This window comes from Aphelocoma coerulescens, chromosome 1 (assembly GCF_041296385.1).
Source record: "Aphelocoma coerulescens isolate FSJ_1873_10779 chromosome 1, UR_Acoe_1.0, whole genome shotgun sequence".
Classification (NCBI taxonomy): Eukaryota; Metazoa; Chordata; class Aves; order Passeriformes; family Corvidae; genus Aphelocoma; species Aphelocoma coerulescens.
Genome location: NC_091013.1, coordinates 4,709,169 through 4,716,126, shown reverse-complemented (window position 1 = coordinate 4,716,126; position 6,958 = coordinate 4,709,169).

Here is a 6,958-nt window from a genome sequence, read left to right as displayed (position 1 = left end):
CTTGGTGACAGGGAAGCCACCACATCCCTCAGCAAATTTTTCCAGTGCTCAATAATCCTCATGGTTAAAATAATCCTCCTTTTCCTTCTGTCTTGAATTTATAGCTCCCAGTCCTGGAAACTATAACATTAATTACCTTTTTTTGCTTAAAATATTTTGAGAGCAAATGCTCATTCTTTCCTAAGTTTTAATTGGAAAGGAGATGATTTTGAAAGTGTTCAAGTCTTTCAGGCGAGCAGAAAAGGCACAGCTCTACCAGAAGGTATAAATTTAGTGCAGGGTTAATGAGGACTATTTACATGCAGAGGTGTATTACATGATTGTAATTAATTATCCTCTTTAACTTCAGGATTTTAAAATCCCAAACAGAAAGTTTCTCTGTGAGCAGTAATGACAAATTGCTTCCTTTCAACTGTGAATGCACACACTGCCTTTGAACACAAATCTAGGAACAATTAGGCCCCATGCATGGCACTTCTAAATATTAAACACTCTTCTTAGTATTTTATTTTGTTCACCACTGGCTAAAAGCATGTCTCCAGCCAGATTTTTCAGTTTAGGTGGCCAGTGATAATCTGTTAAAATGTGGTTCAAACTCCAGCTCTTGCAGTGGCCTTTCCACACCCAGCAGCTGCACCCTATGGAGGTGCAATTAGGTTGAGCCCAGTTCTTAATCACTGTACAGAGAAGCAAGTGCTGTCCTGTGCTGGCAAACACTCGGGTGGGGGCTGTTCTGGGTGTCTGCAGGCACCTTGGTAGGAAAAGGTGGGAAGAAAAGCAACCATATCACCCTCTGTGTGCTGGGACCTGCTGCTAAAAATGAGCATCAATAACTGCTGATGTAGTATCTGAAATACTCAGTAAATGTGCTGGTCCAGGGCATCTCCTGACACCCTTGGCCTGTGAGGATTTTTATAGGCACCTGGCTGTACCTTAAAACAGCATGAAGAGTTCACTTGTGGCTAAAGAAAACAAGTCACCTCTCAGCAGGAGAGTGAGTGAGTGAAACCCAGCTCGCTCCCTGAAAAGCTGGTCTGCAGCAAAGACAGGAGGAAAGAAAACACCCGGGACTGGGGAGGGTGAGGAGGGGGAATCAGGGAAAGCAGAGAAGAGAAAGCAGTGAGGAAGAGAGGAATCACAGAAACTCAGAATGATTTGGATGGGAAGGGACCTTAAAGGTCATCTAATTCCAACATCCCCTGCCATGGAAGGGAGGAATGAAGGGAGGGATCAAATCTGTATGTTGTTAGAAATAGCATTGACAATTCTATACAGACTGTAATGACTCTGAAAGACCCAATTAAGGCAATGGAAATGCAGAACCAGTAATGCAGAGATGAATCATCTGACCTAAAATAGAGGGAATGATGAAACATATAAGGGAACAAAGTGTGTCATTTTAACTTTTACAGCAAAATAATTCCAGACATAATCTCTCAAAAAAATATTTGGCCAACAGAAACTATAAGGCAGTGTTGGTTAGTGCAGCTCTATGCAGGTACAGTGGAGAATTTATCTCTTACAAGCTAAAATGGACAGGTCTGCCCTTCTGCAGCTCTCAGACACAAAAGCCACGCAACACCCAAAGTAGCACACATGCCAGCCCGTCTCCAAGAGTGACATTGCCAGTTAAAGATATAAAATAAATCAAAAATCAGTTTATCATCTTTTTAAAACAGGTTGTCAAATACGTCGTGAATTACAGATCCCACTCTCACTTTCTGTCTCCCAGGTCAATGTAGTCCTAATAAACAAAATTAAACCAGAGCAGCTCTCAGGTCTGCAGCAGTTGGGAGGCAATGGGGGAAAAGTTTCCAGTGAAGAGATTTCACATGTTCACAGAACTATTACAATCCTAATTTAAATGAAAAAATCTCCTGCTTAAAAGGGGGAAAACCCCATATCCAGGCACCTGAGCAGCGTGTCAGATGGGAGAGGAGACAATTTCTGTTCTACATCACACATTTCTGCAGATTCCTGGGAAAAAATATGCCCCTTCAGTAACTGGAGAGTCCTTTGACAAGACTGCAGGGGTCCGATTCCTCAGATACTCTAGATTAGCCTGGAAAATGCTAATCTCTCCTGTGAGTGTGTCAGGTTCCAGCTGCAATTCCCCCTATGCCATCCTTGCAGCATGACACCCTCTGCCTTTTCCCACTTCATCGTCCACATGCAAAGGGAAATTTGTATTTTTACCACATCCTCTCCAACAGGGAGCTTCCCTTTTGTATTTAAAGACAACTTTACTAAAACCTTGTGCTTCTTGGAAATAGGAGGAGACCTCAAGAGGAGAAAGAACAGCCACATAAACTGAAATGCCATGGCTGGGTCCTTCTATACCACTTGGAGGCTCTCAGTATTTTCTGTGCTTTAATTAGCCATTAATTGGCCAGATAAGTGCCATAATCTTTTAGCCCAGCACCAAAATACATCTGCATAACCTTGAAGGCGATTTCAACCCAAGGCCCAATGTCAACATCATGTTTTTCTAGTCCTGAGTCATCAGCTCCCATACCTAGTGAAACGTGCAGTACAGACAATAATGCTTCAGACACACAAACATCACAAAGAACAAAAATAAAAAGCTTAAAGCCAGATTTGTCTGCATATCTTTAGCCTTTGTGCAATTATTCTGATTAGCTTTCAGTAGATCTGCATAGTTCTGCCCATTAAAACCTTTCTTTTTTTTAAAGGTTGTGAGGTTTTTTTCCCCTCAAGAAGGTCCATGACAACACCAAGGGAGATGCTGTAAGTAGTCATCAGACTGTGAAGGGTCTGGCAAACAAAACAGCTCATGTGTGGGATTTTACCATCAGGATTGCTTTCAAACAGAAACACTTGTGCTGTGATTCTCCAGGACATATTCTAGTTGTAGTGGTCACATGTGACCCAGAGCTGTGACCTCTGTGAACATAACTAAGAGAAAGACATTGGAGAGGTGTCATTTGTATAACTGAGAGAGGGGAAGCCAACTGTGTAATGGCACAGACAAATTTTGTCTCTTCACATTCAGCATTCAAAATCCCATGTACAGATAGGGCTGTGTAAGCACATGTAGCTATCAAATCCCAGGAATATAACACATTACAGCCAGTTTGGTCCCCAGCAGGATGCTGGTTCTGGAGAGGCAGTCTCTCTTTTGCCATGTATCACTGGCTCCTGTGTAATGAACTGGCACAGGGAGCTGGGGGAAAAAGTGTTAAATTGACAGAAAAGCAGGTCAGGTGAAAAGGCCTCTTCCAGTGCACTGCTTCTGTCCTTTAGAACTGTAAAGCAACACTTACTAAATAAATCTCCATTCTGTTTTGGGGGCTGAATTCATCATGCAAAGAATGTAATTTCACAGTCCAGAATGGACAATAAATTCAGTCAGTAGCCTGAACATAAAGACATCAATAATTCTGTATCTTGGCTATTTTTGCTATGCCACTTGAGCTTTCCACTCAGTAATGAATAAATCCACATGGAGATGACATCAGTCAGAGTGCCCAGGCCATAGAAATGCAAAGCTGACCCTCAGCTGTCATAGGGCAGAACTTCTGTTCGTGACCTCAAAGCAAGGTTTAGTTCCTCATCTCACACCATGGGCATCTCTTTATAGTGCACAGAAAGGCAAAGGCACAAGAATAAGTTTGAAGTTGTTATAAATTTCAAATTCTCTTTAAAATACACATTTTGTTGTCTAAGGACCAGCATGTTAACATCAGATATGAAATTAGTGAAACAACAGCACCCTGGCACTATTTGAGGAAACAAAGAAATGAAATCATATTTTTCCAGCAAGACAATACCTTCACTTCCTAACTTTTCACTTTTTAGTTGATAAGAACTTACTACAAATCACCTCTAACACTTGGATACAATTGCTGAAAAGAGAAATAATCTACTCAACACACACCACACTTTTCCAGCAACTCAGCAAAGCACAAACACAAATGGACTCGCTGAAATTCTGGAAATTGCTGTCCATCTCTGTGCAATCTCTAACCCCAGAAGATCATCATTTGAGGCCAAACTGTCTGACTGATACAGAGGAATGAAAGCATCAAGCTCGCTTTTCCAGTACACCATAGCCCTAATAGCTCTTTGGTGCTCTCTCTGATTCACTTACATGAACCTTCTCGAGAACTGAGGCTACAGCCACACTGCTTTCTGCCAAGAAACTTGATCCCTAAAGCCACATTTACAGGAAGGCAGGACATTAACAGAATTACTGTACTAATGCAAAATTTTGCACTATCATTCCATTTGCTCTTCCTGAAAATTAACTTTGTTAAACATGAACAAAAACATAAGCCTTCCTTTTTTTTTTTTTTTTTTTTTTAAGCCATCCTTTTTTTTTTTTTTTTTTTTTTTAATATAATAAGCACCAGACAATTATTTTTTCTTGCTTGGACTTACTGTCTGGAGAGAATTAGAGAAAATGCTTGCCATACCATCCACCTCTCCCTTCGGTTTTTCCTGAATTTCTTTACATACATAACGAGCTGTGATGAACACACTTGTAACTAGGAAACCAAAGGCACTTTTTAATATTCTTACACACTTCCACTGTAATCAGAATACTCAGGATTTCAATTTTAGAAGGCTCAGACACCAAACTCCAGCTGAAGTTACCCAGAGCTGGGAGAGCTGCTAACACAAAATTGCACTGTATCTGCTGCGCTGTCACAGATTTTCTATTTCAGTTGCTCCTGCAGCTTTTCATCAATGTGTTTTTTAGAAATGCCCACGAATTTGCAACCCCTTACTAGCTGCAAATGAAAATTCTTTTATGCTTTAAGCATAGTAACCCATGACCATCTGCCCACTTAGAGAACACATGCACCAAAACCTGTAGCTTATTTGTCTCTGAATCATTGCCCAACCTGTGGAACAATCACATTTTTAAATAAAAAGAATGTGTTTCTTGCTACTTAACAGCTTTCTAGGTTAATATTGCCACCCAGCTTGATGCTGTCTAGCACCATTTATCTGAATCTGTCCGAGCTGCTGCATGTGGGCTCCAAGTGGAAAATATTAACTAGATTGTGCTATTTGCAGAAGAACGAGGGTGACACCTAAAAAAGCTCGAGACTTGGCACTCAGAAGCAATACCAGGAATGAAGGCAGTTTTACATTATTCTGTATTACAGTTATTTTTCTGGTAAGAAATTTACATCTTCAGGAAGAGTCTTGTCTGTGTGCCTTGGATCACACCAGTAACGGCAATACTGCAATTTTTGCAATGTTCACATTGTGTATCTCACTGTCTGGTTTTCCCTCTGAATACTGGGAAGTGTCTGTACTTTTATGACAAGATAAGTGACAGGTTTTAACTCAAAAACGTAGGATGTCCTTACTTACCTGCTAGTATTTGTTATAGGAAGTGTCATCTGAGCACAAGAGAAATAGAAAAAATAAATAAATATCCAGGCACCCTTTTCTTTTCCATGCACAGCTGTCAGCCATAAGAAACTGGTGGAAAATTCTGTGTTTGTATTTCGTCAAGTCGTTAAGTTTTGGCAGAATATTTGGAATCAATAAAGCTAGACCTCTGCAGCTCCCAGGAACATCTGCTGCATTCAAAGGAAAGGGTTCATTCAAGTGTGTTCTGTGATCCCAAGTAACTGTGCTCCACATCCTAGAGGTTCTGGGATAGAAGCTGGTATCTGAAGGAATGGGATAACAGCCACAGCACTTGCTCCACTGATAAGATTTTCAGGGCCAGCTGAGAGAGAAGGCAGTTTCTCAGAGATTAATTATCTCCCTCTGCAATACGTCTTTGGCAACAGTCAGTTCCAGAAGTTTTGGTGAGAAACAAGAGACACAACCCTGTGCCTGGGGTTTTGGATTTCTGCTTTTACAGTGGCTACAGGAGAACCTTGGAGCTGGAAAAGCCACATTCCCCTGAATGAAGGGATGCTGCAGCAGGAAAAACTCCTAAATCTACCGAAGTACAGAACAGATCCCTCTACATGGACAGAAGACTCAAAGAGATTTTACCAAGATGAAAAATCATAGCATCTCCATCCAGTCAAGGTTCCCCCACCAAAATGAAGCAGCTTCAGAGGTGTGCTCTTCTGCCCTTATCCTCCCTCCCTCCTCAAAACCAAGGTCTTCTCTGCAAAATTCTTTCTCAGCTGCTAATAGAGGAGTGCCTCGGGGTATCTGAGCTACTTATAAGGCTCTCTACAGGAAAAGAACCTGATGTCATTAGATTTATATTAATCACACAAGGTCCAAATCTTCATTAAAAAAAGTTTAGGGTCTCTACGTGTAAAAGAGCTGAAATTACCGAACTAAAAAAAAAGACATATTAGCTCCAGGATATGACTGTATTCCAACTATTTTTATATTGAAAATGTTACCTGTTAAAAACACTGAACTATTCACAGTACACAATTTTGCCTTTTAGTACAATATTTACACAACAAAACCCAGCAATTCTCATACTTTCAACCAATGCAAGTGTTTTAGCTTTTACAATTTAATTTGCTCACAAAGTCCATGTACACCCGTCCTTTATTTTCTTTAAAGTTTGTTTACATTCTACATTTTGCAGGAGCTCAGTTTTTAACAAAATTCCAGTGATAAAACTTGCTGGCAAGTATGATCCAAAGTTAATCTGAGCAGTTATTGGATACTCCGAATGGAGAACAAATCTTAACATTCATCTGGTAATAACAGCTGCAGCCACACATATAGATGAAAAATACATCAAAGTAAGCCCTCCATCAAAGCATCTAAAATTAGAAATGTTGGAAAATATGTTCATAAACAAGCTAATCTTGAAAAACCAGAATACATTCAAATAATTGGGAATAGTACATTTGACAAAATTAACCTACTTAGAGACAACTTAAACCCCCAATAATTCTACAGAATTAATTCCTTGCATAGATTTCATTATAATCAAGAAAATTCTGATTGACAGGGATATAAGACATCCATAAACTATAATAACATCAAGTCAATC